Source organism: Lethenteron reissneri, chromosome 50, assembly GCF_015708825.2.
Source record: "Lethenteron reissneri isolate LAM-NWPU_2019-01 chromosome 50, ASM1570882v1, whole genome shotgun sequence".
NCBI lineage: Eukaryota > Metazoa > Chordata > Hyperoartia > Petromyzontiformes > Petromyzontidae > Lethenteron > Lethenteron reissneri.
In genome coordinates, this window is record NC_083828.1 from 6,957,844 (window position 1) to 6,973,228 (window position 15,385).

At 51.8% G+C, this 15,385-nt stretch overlaps 1 long non-coding RNA gene across 2 annotated transcripts in view; it reads right to left on the reverse strand.

Moving 5' to 3' along the window:
• The window catches only part of LOC133355159 (uncharacterized), a 32,013-nt gene that overhangs the window by 1,283 nt on the left and 15,345 nt on the right, over positions 1–15,385 (reverse strand). The window contains exons 3-4 of one of the 2 annotated variants that reach the window (XR_009756663.1): positions 4,766–5,097; positions 2,187–4,223 (exon numbers count right to left, since the gene is read on the reverse strand). This is a non-coding gene — a long non-coding RNA (uncharacterized LOC133355159). Of the gene's footprint in view, positions 1–1,257; positions 4,224–4,765; positions 5,098–15,385 lie in introns of those variants that run through there. The other variant, XR_009756662.1, reaches the window with a different exon arrangement.

The window sequence follows — 15,385 nt, forward strand, 5'->3', positions numbered from 1 at the left end:
CCTCCTCCTCGCCCCCCCCTCCTCCTCCTCGCCCCCCCCTCCTCCTCCTCGCCCCCCCTCCTCCCCCCCTCCTCCTCCTCCTCTCCCTCATCATGATCATCACGGGGGCTATGAGATGTTAACTCCCTCGCCTGGTATGCAGGAGGTCGTGGGTTTGATCCCGACCCCGACGCCTGCTGCTGTATATTTGGACTTTGCGTGTCTCTCTCTCATCATGATCATCACGGGGGCTATGAGATGTTAACTCCCTCGCCTGGTATTCAGGAGGTCGTGGATTTGATCCCGACCCCGACGCCTGCTGCTGTATATTTGGAGTTTTCGGTGTTTCTCTCTCATCATGATCATCACGGGGGCTATGAGATGTTAACTCCCTCGCCTGGTATTCAGGAGGTCGTGGATTTGATCCCGACCCTGACGCCTGCTGTGTATTTGTTTCGGTGTCTCTCTCTCACCATGGTCGCATGGATTTTTCTCCGGGTCGTCCAGTTTTTTCACTCCACATTTAGAATCGACATCCCGCGTTTAGAATATTTGACTACTGCCATAAATGTCCACGTGATAAGCCACTTCGCTGAGCTATCATGTGGCCACGGCGCTTCTGAAAAAGAGCTACATAGATCAGTGGGCCTTACGTGATCAAATACAAAGTAAAAATAGTTAGCTAACTCCCTCGCCTGGTATACAGGAGGTCGTGGGTTCGATCCAAGTCCTGATGCCTGCTGTATATTTGGAGTTTGCGTGTCTCTCTCTCCGCATGGTCACGTTGATTTTTCTCCAAGTCCCCCGGTTTTTCCGTCGACATTTAAAGAATGAACATCACGTGTTTAGTGCATTTGGTATTTAACTAAGAAATGTCCACGTGATCATAAGCCACTTCCGGTTAGCTATCATTTGTGGCCCGTCACTTTCCGAAAAAGAGCTACACAGCTCAATGGGCCTTCCCTGGTAAAATAACAAATAGTCTCTAGTTTATATTCCTGGTTCTTTCGGTAAAGTCACGTAGAAGGGAAATAACAAAAATAAAACATAATAAGATAAAATTCTCACGACGTTTCGGCCACAACGCAAGCAGCCGTCCTCAGGTGAAGAACAGGGCTGTCGGACGCTGTCTTTCCGACAGACCTGTTCTTCACCTGAGGACGGCTGCTTGCGTTGTGGCCGAAACGTCGTGAGCATTTTATCTTACGTTTTATTTTTATTATTTTATTATTTCCCTTCTACGTGACTTTACCGAAAGAACCAAGCATACGAATCCATGCAGTCACGAAAGCTTTACATCGAAAAAGTCTATAGTTTCCTTTCTAGTTCTAGTTTTTAGAAGGGCGCCGCGTCCAGCGACTCCCGTTGTGAAATCCCTCAGCTCCGGTAAATTCGCGATCTCCCCGTCCGTCTTCATCGCCGCGTCTCCAAACGACGCGGAGGCGCTCGCCACAAACGAACCGCAACCGCCGCGCCACCGATCTCGTCGAGGGGTGCATCAACCATCGTCACCCGAACTCCAGTAGCCCTCGCAGCAGCAGCAGCAGCAGCCGGAGGAGCAGCGGATTTTGGCTGGCTGATTGGACAGAGATCGTGGCCGCGTCGCCGCCGTTCAGGTGCGCTTCTGCGGCCGTCTGGAACGCTCTTCCTTTCAATGTTGTTAGGAAGCCTACCGGAGCTATGCAACTTTGAAGTCGTCTTGATTGAAAACGAATTTCTTCGGCACTGGTTTTTGTGGTTAGTTTGTTGTCCTTCCCCCCGCACCTCCGATTAGCGCGGTTCGCTACGTATGGTGCGAAAGAAGTTCAACGTGCACACATACAACGCCCAAGGTTGTCAAAATTAAGTGGATGGTTACATCGCAGCAAAGGTTTAGATTCTTAATTGCTTTTGGTTTGGCCGCGTTGCTAACGATAAGGCCGGATTTGTGTCGTAACACCCTCCACCACCCGACATGGCCAATCAAGCTGAATCGTCACGTGGACTTTGAAGCGTTTAGCAACGCGCCAAGGCCCAACGTCTGGTTTCTTTATTTCAATCGTGATATTTTTTTACCATGAACATTTACACAATTGTGTCATCGAGCGGTCGTGTTCGTCACGTGACGACACAAACGGCCCTATTATCGATCCGCTGCTGGATGAGTGGCCTCCCTCCCCCCTCCCACGGCGCATGGATGATGTGGGTTTTGTTTGACCATACTTCACCTCGATGGTCAGCGAGAGTTTGCGAGGGAGACGTGGAGGTCCGGGATCGGTTTTGGGTGTCACTCGCTCGCCACCTCTGATGTCAGCCACGGCCGGGAGTCGAACTCGGGTGTCCGCGTTCACAGCGCAGCGCGCAAGCCGCCGTCCCACCCGCTACCGCCCCCCCTCTCCCCAAGCTGCATATAAACAAATAATAAAATATGAAATCATAAAATACATGTGTTGCATTGCATGTATAAAAATTTAACCCGTAAAAACAAAGTTTTTCACTCTAGATCCTTTATATGCGTGGCGGCTAGAGTCCTCTCGTCCTCTGGCTTGAGATGTCTGCCACCTATGGGTCAGATGATTGTCTGCCAGCATTAAGCAATTGGTAATTAAATATTTAAAAAAATTCCCCTAAAGAGTGTAAAATTTTGTAACAAAAATTTTCAGGAAAATTAATTGTCACCACAACGAGTCTGTGTGGAAAATGTCAGCTCGATTGGATCACGGGAAGTGGGTTAAAAAACGACCGAAAGATTTGCACGGTCATAAGCAAGCAAGCAAGCACGCAAGCACGCAAGCAAGCAAGCAAGCGAACTTAATATAAAGGATTTTAAAAAGGCCAAATCTTTCATTGAACGCGATTTTTTTTGTGTGCGTACAATACTGCGATGAAGACTGTGGCATTGGGTGCCGCTCGGTTATAGTCGGCAGGTCACGTGTGGTGGCGTAAAGAAGTGTGGCTACTCTCCCACCCACCGACTACTCCAACATGTCCGGCCAGAGTGGAAGAGTAGGCCAAATAAAGACACCCCCCCCCCCAGGTGCCCTCCGGCAAGGAGCACCGGATTGGCACGAGGTTCCGAATCAAAATTTCTCGGCACAAGAACGGAATCTGGGGGGGTGGTCGGGGGGGATGGGGGTCGGGCTCTCTGCCCCCCCCCGTTAATTGATGATCGTGGTTTAAAAATAAAATATCTCCTACGACCAAAAAATATAATAAAATGAAGGCGTTCAATTCGGTTGGTCGACAGAAGCGACGTTGAAATTGCCTCTCGCGACGTTAATTTGAGTTCTAATTTTTTCTGCGCTTCATACGTACGTTGTGTATTACGCGGGGATCGTCACAGCCGACTCCTTTCAAAAGCGACTGTTTAGTTTGATTGGCACATCCAGAGAGCGGTGGTGAGCCGCGAGCGGGAAGCAAAATGGCGCAAATTCGCTCAAGTTAGTTTTATCTTTAATATCAATTTTATTTGGCACCGCTGCACGTACACACGATGGACGTGGCGACAGCGTGTGGAAGGCCTTCATCCAGCAGTGGAGTGATGGTGCAGCGGTTGGCGCACTCGGACCGTGAAACAGGACATACCCGCGTTCAAATTCCTGGCCACGGCTCACATCGGTGGCGAGCGATATCCCACACTGACCAGCGTGGTGAAGTATGGACAGAACAACCAACCATGCCCGATGTCATGCGGGGGGGGGGGGGGGGGGCTTTTATAACCACATTTGTACAGGACTGCACATTTTAAATATTGCTCTTAATTTATTTTATCAATGTTTTACGTGTCCTCTTTTGCACAATACATTTTCAATGCATCCTAAATGATTGTCAAATTGAGGTCGTTGCTTTTGTGTAGACAATATTGCGGCGCACCTTTTTCCCAAAGCGGGGCATCTTCAGCGATGTAATACTGGGCTCGCGGTTTGATTTTAAGCAACAACAACAACAAAAAATGAAGCTGCCATCAAACTCCGAGCCCAAGTACCGACTGTGAACCGATTTACATTCCCAATTCATCGTTTAACTCCCCATACGGAAACAAACCAGGGCCTTTCCTCGCACGCCGGAGCGCGTTGGGCAAGCGTCAGCACCGACCGCCATTGGCTTCCTACGGTGGCGAAATAAGTTAGACGTACGTACACACGCGCACGTACGTAACGCGTGCCGTCACGTGAAGATGGTCCGTGGCGAGAAAGGAGGTTTAATATTAAATTGTCTTGGCTCTTCTATTCAGACGCTGTCTTTCCGACAGACCTGGTCTTCACCTGAGGACGGCTGCTTGCGTTGTGGCCGAAACGTCGTGAGAATTATTTTATTATGTTTTATTTTTATTATTTTATTATTCCCATTCTACGTGACTTTACCGAAAGAACCAAGAAGATCTTCTAAGGAACTTTACCTCCCCCCCCACCCCCATAGCCAAACTTGACGAATCACTCAGAACTTGGCGACTAAAGAACCAGCGCTAAAAAGTATTTGTCTTGCCAGCCAGGGCGATGACGCCATTTGCGGGCGATGACATCACTGTGCGGTGATCTCATCACCCGCGAATGACGTCATTGCGGGGGCGACGTCATCACCACTTGTGACGTCATCACCCGCGAACGACGTCATTGCGGGGGGGGGGGTGATGACGTCACCACGCATGATGTCGTCTCGCCACGCCGCTCCAAATTTCGGGTCATCTTCTTGGTTCTTTCGGTAAAGTCACATAGAAGGGATATAATAAAATAATAAAAATAAAACATAATAAAATAATTCTCACGACGTTTCGGCCACAACGCAAGCAGCCGTCCTCATTCTTCACCCGAGGACGGCTGCTTGCGTTGTAGCTGAAACGTCGTGAGAATTATTTTATTGTTTTATTTTTATTATTTTATTATTTCCCTTCTACGTGACTTTACCGAAATAACCAAGAAGATGAATCCCTGCAGTCACGAAAGCTTTCAATCGAAATTTCGGGTCATTATCGCGTACGAAATACGTCCGGGGGCAACAACTTCTTAGCGGGGTTCTATGCGGGAGCAAGGTTTTTCTTCCTCGTCTACTCCGTCCTTCCGTTGGCGAGCGGAATCCTCCAGCGGTCTCTCGGTTTCGCAGTCCTCCTTTGGCGCTGTCGCAGTTCACGCGCCACAACATCTGCGGTCGAAAGAAAAGAGCCAGAATTCGAGGGTTATTGTTACGATGATTAAAGACGATGACGTTTTGTTAAAGTGCAAAGCACACCGCTCGCGACTCGATGAATCGTGACGATTTAGGAACCGCGGTTCCGGTTCAGGAGTCCATTATTATTTATGTTTGGTTTCAATGTTTTTGTTTGACCGTTTCGTTCGTATCGGTCCCTCTGCCCTCGTCTGTAGGCGTTTTGTCAGCTCCGTTAACACAAACGCCTCGTTTGCTGATGTTTACACATCGCACTGGGCACTTCGTGTTCGGCTGACTGGACGGGATGATGATGGTGGTGATGATGACGATGGTGGTGACGATGAAGGCGATGACCGTGATGAAGATGATGGTGGTGATGATGATGGTGGTGATGATGATGATGATGGCCATGATGGTGATGATGGTGGTGATGATGGTGGTGATGATGGTGGTGATGATGATGGTGATGGTGGTGATGTTGATGGTGGTGATGATGATGGTGATAATGGTGATGATGGTGATGGTGGTGATGATGATGGTGGTGGTGATGTTGATGGTGGTGATGATGTTGATGGTGATGATGATGTTGATGGTGGTGATGATGTTGATGGTGCTGATGATGTTGATGGTGGTGATGATGGTGGTGACGATGATGATGATGGTGGTGACGATGATGATGATGGTGGTGACGATGATGATGATGGTGGTGATGATGATGTTGATGATGATGGTGATGATAATGGTGATGATGGTGATGATGTTGATGATGGCCCGCTTGCTCGAGACTACAAACAGTGGCAGCCCTCAGGAGGTAACGCTCTTGGGGGCTGTGTCCCCGGCAGAGATGGAGCGACGATGACATCGGCTCGGTGGACGGTTGCAGGCGACCTCGGGGGAGGTCCAGGATCGGTTCTGATAATCGTCATCACCGGTGTTGGTGGTGGCCGCGAGCGGGAATCGAACTCGGGTGGCCGGGTTCGTAGCACAGCAGGCACGCTAACCGCTGCACCACCGCTCCCCACACAACTCACAAAGACAAAGACCCCCCTATAGCCTTAACAGACTGTTGAGGCAAGTGCTGTTAGCGAGCACCTATGAAACCCGGCACGACACACGAGGTGCGTGGGTGGCCAACACCACGCCCGGCCGCCTTTGTCTCCCCAGTGTCAATGTTCACACATCACACCAGTTACTAATTTGAAGCTAAGTCGACCTAGGAGAGGCCCAGAACCGGTTCAGATAATATAACCGTCACTTGGTGTTGGTGGCCGCGAGCGGGAATCGAACTCGGGTCGCCGGGTTCGGAGCGCAGCAGGCGCGCTGACCACCGCACCCACCGCTCCATCGCACACAACTCGAACGCGTGAACCATCCAGGCCCGATACATTTGCTGATGCTGCCTTCACGATCACCACCATCACCACCACCGCCATAGCCATAGCCAGTGGCGGCCGCTGATGGACAGCCATTGACGCGGCGGTCGTGCGAGTGGTGGGACAGAACGGGGAGATGTAAATCAGTACCCCCACCCACCCACCCACCACCACTCTCCCCGCATTCTCACCCCACCTAGCCCCCCACGCCACCACCCCCGTTCTACGTTACGCTTTCTCCATGGCAATGAATAGCCATTGAGAAGGGGACGGCGTGGACGGCGACGGCGGCGAGAATTTTTTTTTCTTACTTTTTTTTTGCTTTTGTGTGCAGGGAGAAGAACGGGCCCCGGAACCTCATTGGTTAAGTTTACCCCCCCCCACCAATACCCCCCCCCCCACCAATAACCCCCCCCTACTACCCCCCCCCCCCCACCATACAAACCCCACGCGCGCAACCGCCTGCAGGAATACGCGACCGTCTCTCCCACATGCGACCACTTGCAGCGACATGCGTGACCCACGCGCGGCCACGTACACCAACACGTGACCACGCGCGCGCAACCGCGTGCAATCACACGCAACCAGTTACGATCACGCGCAATCATGCGCGATCACACGCAACCAGCTACGACTACGCGCAACCATATGCAACCAGCTACAACCACGCACAACTACATGCAACCAGCTACGACCACATGCAACCACATGCAACCACGTGCAACGACACACGCAAACCGTGCGACACAGAGCACTCGGACAAGCTCAGTCGCACAATTGTCGCTGCTGTTCTTACAATTGTAACAACAGCAATTGCTGTTGTTACAATTGTTGTTGCTACAACTGTTGTTGTTACAACAGTTGTTGTTGTTGTCACACCGCCACTGCCTCTGTCCACCCCGCAGTCTAAACGGGTTCATTACAGTTAGGGCGATGATCGACGCCCGGCCTGAGTGGATGAGTAGGCCAAACACCCCTTCCCGAGCGCTCCCTCTAGCGGGAGGCCCTCCCGCCAGCAGCCGCGTTAAGTGAGCACTTGCAGGGCTGCGCCTTCACCCGTTCAACCTTTCATAACGATCACGCCCATGGCGACGACCGCGAGGTTTTATCCGGAGGGGGGGGGGGGGTCACGAGCTCGGGGGGGTGGTCACGTGCTCGGGAGGGGGGTCACGAGCTCGGGGGGGTCACGAACTCGGAGGGGTCACGAGCTCGGGGGGGGGGGTCACGAGCTAGGGGGGGTCACGAGCTAGGGGGGGTCACGAGCTAGGGGGGGGGGGTCACGTGCTCGGGGGGGTCACGAGCTCGGGGTGGTCACGTGCTCGGGGAGGTCACGAGCTAGGGGGGGGTCACGAGCTAGGGGGGGTGGTCACGTGCTCGGGGGGGTCACGAGCTCGGGGTGGTCACGTGCTCGGGGGGGGTCACGTGCTCGGGGGGGGGTCACGAACTCGGAGGGGTCACGAGCTCGGGGGGGGGGGTCACGAGCTAGGGGGGGTCACGTGCTCGGGGGGGGGTCACGATCTCGGGGGGGTCACGTGCTCGGGGGGGTCACGTGCTCGGGGGGGTCACGTGCTCGGGGGGGGTCACGATCTCGGGGGGGGTCACGAGCTCGGGGGGGTCACGATCTCGGGGGGGTCACGTGCTCGGGGGGGTCACGTGCTCGGGGGGGGGGTCACGAGCTCGGGGGGGTCACGATCTCGGGGGGGGTCACGAGTTTAGGGGGGTCACGAGCTCGGGGGGGTCACGTGCTCGGGGGGGTCACGTGCTCGGGGGGGTCACGTGCTCAGGGGGGTCACGAGCTCGGGGGGGTTACGAGCTCGGGGGGTCACGAACTCGGGGGGGTCACGAGCTCGGGGGGGGGGGGGGGGGTCACGTGCTCGCCGACGTTTGGCAAACCTCGAAAGCTGCTCGGAAAGACGAAAGGGGGGCGAGGAGTTTTGGTTTCGGTGGTGGGATGGAACCGGAGAGCCACGGAGGGAAAAAAAAACCCAGCAAGTCAGAGGAGAAATGAGAAACAGGACCTGGCATATGTGGAGGTAGACACAACGGTGAATGAATAAAGCAAAACTAATGTTCATTAATATGGTATTTTTGCCGTTTATATGAATGATCCGGCCCCAAATGAGCAATTTGGTCGTGTAGCCCGCCTCCACCCGGCCGCGTGCGATCGCCCCTATTGGCCATCTGTGAAGAGCCTCATAGCTCATCGGATTCCTCCTGCAGTCCAAATAAAGATTCTGATTCTCTCAAGGCGACTCCCCGCGCTGTTTGAGCGGAGGTCGCTTGCTGGCCAGCTCGACACAACCACCGCCAACACCACGCGCAGCTCGTTACAATCAACTTCTTTTGATGGTAACAAATATACAAACATTACGATTTGTATTATTATAAATATTAGAGAATAGGTTTTCCCCTTTTTATGTGGCAACAAAACAGGTGTGTTAAGATGTTAAAACACCAAACTAAAACCTTTTACAAGGAATCATGTCTGCATTAACCACAGAACTTGTGGTCAGAATGCAAATATAAAAACACTCTGAAAAAATATACATTGTCTTTGAACCTGATTGGTCCACACCAGAGACAGCTTTCTTTTGAGCCTCGTCTCAAAACGGCGCTAGACCAGAGGACGCCAAAAGGCGTACACCACATTCTAAATAAGATTATCGGTGCCAACGCTGTCTGCCAACCCCGCAGTATATACCGCCCTACCCCCTCCACGACCCCCCCTAGACTTTGACAAGCGGCAAAACGATCTCCCCACCCGCTCCCAACTCTCACTCTACCCCCCCCCAACAACTCCTCGACCGCTCCCCTCCCACCGTCCCGTCTCTAATCACCGTCTCAAATCCCACTCAGCCAGCGCTCCTACCCGCGCGTCTTACACACGCGGCTCACGTTCAAATGATGACTCATTCTGGCTGCGGGGCGCGGGCAGGGGGTGTGAGAGGTTTTAGGGGGCGAGAGATGGGGCTGGTGGTGGTGGTGGGGGTGGTGGTGGTGAGTGGGGGTGGTGGTCTGGGCGATGTGATGTGATGATGCTGGTGATGGTGGCGATGATGATGATTGTGGTGGTGGCGATGATGTCATAATGATGATGATGGTGGCGATGATGGTGGTGGTGATTGTCATAATGATGGTGGCGATGAAGGCAATGATGATGATGGTCATAACGACGATGCTGATGGTGAATGCCATGACGATGGTGTTGATGACGATGGTGTTGATGATTATGACAATAGTGGTGATGATGATGACTATGCTGATGGTAGTGGTAGTGGTGGTTCGGGGGGTGGCTAAGCATATCAATTTAGTGGCGGGATTGGGAGGTTGATGGGTGGGTGGGTAAGCGCATAGACGGGTGGGTGGGTGGAAGGGAAGGTGGGTGGGTGGGTGACACGGGGGCTCCCTTTTTTCTCGGGGGGGAGGGGGGGCGAGCGAGGGAGGGAGGGGCACCACAGAGGTTTCGCGAACTTTATTTTGTAAAGTAGGAGCGTGGGAAAAGCGAGCCCTGTCACGGCACAGAACTTGACGTTACAATTCCCGAGTTAACCCCTTCAGCGCCCAGACGTGAGCATTGTGCTATGGGAGGCGCACTATGAATAACAAGGGTGGGAGGGGAGGGGGGGCTTGCTGAGGAATAGAGGGGGACCGGGGGATGAGAGGGGGTGGGAGAAGAGGTGGTGGGGGGGGGGAATTGGTGCGAGTGCAGAATAAGGGTTAAAGAGAGATGGGAGTTGGGGGGGGCGGAGGATTTTTTTTTCTTTTTTATAAAACAGAATAAGAATCACGAAGGAGGGGGGAGGAGGGGAGGAGGGGTCTGGGGGATGCGGCCGACTAATTAAATTGGACCTCAATGTCTGCGCGCCTGTCTCAATGGCTCTTCTGTACGAGACGGGCGAAGGGGCGCGCGCGTGTGTGAGTGTGTGTCTGTGTGTGTGTGAGTGTGTGTCTGTCTGTGTGTGAGTGTGTGTCTGTCTGTGTGTGTGTCTGTATGTGTGTGTCTGTGTGTGTGTCTGTCTGTGTGAGTGTGAGTGTCTGTGTGTGTGAGTCTGTGCGTGTGTGTCTGTCTGTGTGTGTGTGAGTGTGTGAATGTGTCTGTCTGTGCGTGTCTGACTGTGCGCGTGTGTGAGTGTGTGAGTGTCTGTCTGTGTGAGTGTGTGAGTGTGTCTGTCTGTGCGTGTGTGAGTGTGTGAGTGTGTCTGTCTGTGTGTGTGAGTGTGTCTGTCTGTGCGTGTGTGAGTGTGTCTGTCTGTGTGTGTGTGTCTCTGTGTGTGTGTGTGTCTGTCTGTGTGTGTCTGTCTGTGTGTGTCTGTGTGTGTGTCTGTCTGTGTGAGTCTGTCTGCGCGTGTGTCTGTCTGTGCGTGTGTGTGTCTGTCTGTGCGTGTGTGTGTCTTTCTGTGCGTGTGAGTGTGTCTGTATGTGCGTATGTGTGTCTGTGCGTGTCTGTATGTGTGAGTGTGTCTGTCTGTGCGTGTGTGAGTGTGTCTGTCTATGCGTGTGTGTCTGTCTGTACGTGCGTGTCTGCGTTTGTCTGTCTGTGTATGTGAGTGAGTGTCTGTCTGTGCGTGTGTGAGTGTGTCTGTCTGTCTGTGCGTGTGTGAGTGTCTGTCTGTGCGTGTGTGTGTGCGCGTGTGTGTGCGTGTGTCTGTACGTGTGTGTCTTTCTGTGCGTGAGTGTGTGTCTGTCTGTGTGTGAGTGTGTGTCTGTGCTTGTGTGTGAGTGTGTATGTCTGTGCGTGTGTGTGAGTGTGTCTGTCTGTGTGTGTGTGTGAGGGTGTCTGTCTGTACATGTGTGTGAGTGTGTGTCTGTACGTGTGTGTGTCTGTCTGTGCGCGTGTCTGTGCGTGTATGTGAGTGTGTCTGTCTGTGCGTGTGTGTGAGTGTGTCTGTCTGTGCGTGTATGTGAGTGTCTGTCTGTGCGTGTGTGAGTATGTCTGTGCGTGTGTGAGTATGTCTGTCTGTGCGTGTATGTGAGTGTGTCTGTCTGTGCGTGTGTGAGTGTGTCTGTCTGTGCGTGTGTGTGAGTGTGGCTGTCTGTGCGTGTATGTGAGTGTGGCTGTCTGTGCGTGTGTGAGTGTGTCTGTCTGTGCGTGTATGTGAGTGTGGCTGTCTGTGCGTGTATGTGAGTGTGGCTGTCTGTGCGTGTGTGAGTATGTCTGTCTGTGCGTGTATGTGAGTGTGGCTGTCTGTGCGTGTATGTGAGTGTGTCTGTCTGTGCGTGTGTGTGAGTGTGGCTGTCTGTGCGTGTATGTGAGTGTGGCTGTCTGTGCGTGTGTGAGTGTGTCTGTCTGTGCGTGTGTGCGTGGGGAGCGGTAGTGTAGCTGTCAGCGCGCTGCGCTACGAATCCGGTGACCCGGGTTCAATTCCACCTCGCGGTCAACACCGGTAACGATTCTTTGAACCGGTCCTAGGGCCTCCCCTAGGTCGACTCAGCCTCCAATGAGTACCTGGTGCGGTGTGTAAACGTCGCCACTGGGGAGACAAAGGCGGTCGGGCGTGGTGCTAACCACCCACCCCCTCGTGTACCGTTCCGGCCTTTTTAGTTGTTCGCTAACAGCACTTGCCCCTACAGTCTGTTAAGGCTATGCGGGGGATCTTTGTCTTCGTGTTGCGGTAGTGTAGGGGAGTGGTGGCGCAGCGGTTAGCGCGCTGCGCTACGAACCCGACGCCCCGAGGTCGAATCCCGCTCACCGCCACCAGTGACGATTTATCCGAACCGGTCCTGCGCCTCCCCTAAGTCGACTCAGCCTCAAATGAGTACCTGGTGTGGTATGTAACCATCACCACTGGGGAGACAAAGGCGGCCGGGAGTGGTGGTGGCTACCCACCCCCTCGTGTGCTGTGCCGGCCTTCATCTGTGCTCGCTAACAGCACGGTGTGTTGAAGCGTCCAAAGAAAAAGACAAAGATCCCCCGTATAGCCTGAACAGACTGTTGAAGCAAGTGCTCCAAATCCTCCGTCCTCCACTCCGCAGCAGTAACGACAAAACGCGGCACGATCGTCATCCTGTCAGTATCTTTTGTTGTAGACATCATCAGCAGCATCTTCATCATCACCAGCAGCATCAGCAGCATTTTTATCAGCATCGTCATCTTCATCAGCATCAGCAGCATCATCATAATCATCATCTTCATCGTCAGCATCATCAGTATCATCTTCATCAGCATAATCATCAGAAGCATCATCAGCATCACCAGAATCATCATCATCTCCATCATCATCAGAATCTTCATCAGCAGCCTCATAAGCATGATCATCAGCCAGAGCATCTTCATCATCATCACCATCTTCATTATCATCATCAGCAGCAGCATCATCTTAATCATCAGCAGCACCATCAGCAGCCGCATCATCATCATCATCATCATAAAAATTTTCATCAGCAGCATCATCATCATCATCATCCGCACAATCTACATCAGCAGCAGCACCATCAGCAGTATCATCAAAATCTTCATCATCATCAGCAGCAGCATCATCATCAAAATCTTCATCAGCAGCAGCAAAATCATCTTCATCATCAGCAGCAGCATCATCAAAATCTTCATCAGCAGCAGCATCATCATCATCCGCACAATCTACATCAGCAGCATCATCATCATCCGCACAATCTACATCAGCAGCAGCATCAGCAGCAGCATCATCATCAAAATCTTCATCATCAGCAGCAGCATCATCATCATAAAAATAATCATCATCATCATCAGCAGCGAATGAGTTCACGATTCGCCCTCCTCGGCTCGCTGCGAGCAACGCGTTGCGAGAGGCGGCGTCTCCTCCCGCCTGACATCGTCAGCCGCCCCCCCTCACCCCCCAATACCGCCATCCTCCTCCTCCCTCCTCTTCCGTGTCTGCTCCCAACGTAGTGGGGGGGGGGGGGCGCTCCGGCTTTGTCGCTGATTGGCCCATTGTCTTTCTCTCTATCGACTTCGATTGCTCCTAGCTCCGAGTCTCTCTCTCCGTCTCTCCCAGCCCGCGCGTGTGGCTGGGGAGCAGTGGCGCAGTGGCGCAGTGGTTAGCGCGACTGCGTTTTATACATATATCTATATTTTTTTTATATATATTTACTATTTTATTGTTTTAACCAGAGCCCTGTTTCACAAGCGGTTGTGGCCACAAATGATAGTCCCGACGAAGTGGCGGCGTTATCAGCGCGCGGAAAAAAAATACAGCAGCAGCGGAAACATCTAAATGTACAGCAGGCGTCAGGGTCTGCTTTCAACCCACGACCTCCTGTGTGCCAGGCGAGGTAGTCAACATCTCCTAGCCACCGTGGTGTCCCATATGAACCCGGTAACCAGAGTTGGAATCCCGACAATAGGTCAAAGTCGGCGGTAATTATATGAACCGGCCCTGCCCATCCCCTTTGATTCGACTATAAACGAGCACCGCGTGTAGCGGTGTGCAGTAAACATCGCCATTGGGGAGACAAAGGCGGCCGGGAGCGGTGCTGGCCACTCAACTAACTCCCCCTCGTGTGCCGTGCCGGCCCTAATAGGTGATGCTACTCGCAAAGATCACTTGCTCCTACAGCCTGTTAAGGCTTTTCCTTTGTGTATGCTGGGGAGCGGTGGCGCAGTGCTTAGCGCATTGCGTGATATGAACTCGGCAAACCAGAGTTCGACACCCGACCACGAGCCAAAATCAGCCGTAATTATCTCTGCCTCCCCCACACCCCCCCTAGTTCGACTCAGCCTTAAATTAGTACTGAACGCGGTGTGTAAATGGTGGTTGCCACCTCTGATGTCGAAAAAAAACATCTTGGGAAGGAGGAATATTCAATCTTGATTTGAAGCTTTCGTGACTGCAGGAATCCATACTCTTTGGTTCTTTCGGTAAAGTCACGTGGGTAGAGAAATAAAATAAAATAATTCTTTGTTTTTTTCGGTAAAGTCACGTATAAAGATAACATAATAAATTAAATAATAGCACGTTTCGATTGCAACACAAGCAATCATCATTAGGTATAGTGAAATAGCGACATAAAATCTAACCAGAAAACTATAGACAGACATACAAGCAGACAGATATCACCAAGATACATAGATCGAGCAACACAGGTACAGACAGGGGTGATCGTCTCTGTGACTTTACCGAAAAAACCAAAGAATAATTCCTGCAGTCACGAAAGCTCCAAAATTAAGATTAAAATAAAGAAATCACGACGTTTCGGGTGCAACACAAGCGTCCGTCATCAGGTGGGAAAGCACACTCGTGTTGCGCCCGAAACGTCGCGATTTAAACGAGTTATTTTCATTTATTTTATTTTCACCCACGTGACTTTACCGAAAGAACCAAAGAGTATGTCGGAATATCTCACGATAGCGGTAGGAGTGGACAGAACTGCGTGACAACGCATCATTGTCTTTGCGAGCGTTGCATTATTGCCATTGTTAAAATCATGACGAATGTTTATTTCAATTATTACGAAACCGCAATTAATTATTACGCAAAAGCAGTTGTCGCAATCACGACCAACGGTCCCGGGACGAATCGGGACAGGCAGCAACCTTGGTTCGAAACGAAGCAGACGCAATTCCTTATTTTTCGATTTAACGCTTTCGTGACTGCAGGGATTCATCTTCTTGGTTCTTTCGGTAAAGTCACGTAGAAGGGAAATAAAGTAATCAAAATAAAACATAATCTTCATCTGAGGACGGCTGCTTGCGTTGTGGCCGAAACGTCGTGAGAATTGTATTTTATTATGTTTTATTTTTATTATTTTATTTTTTCCCTTTACGTGACTTTACCGAAAGAACCAAGAAGATGAATTCCTTATTTGTTCAAAATCAGTTGATTGTTTATTCTCGATTTATTTACATTCGTTCGGGCCACAGACCCTCACCCATCTGTAGTCGGGGGGGGGGGGGGGGGCAAAGCTTCAATGTTCGGAACAAAGACAAAGATCCC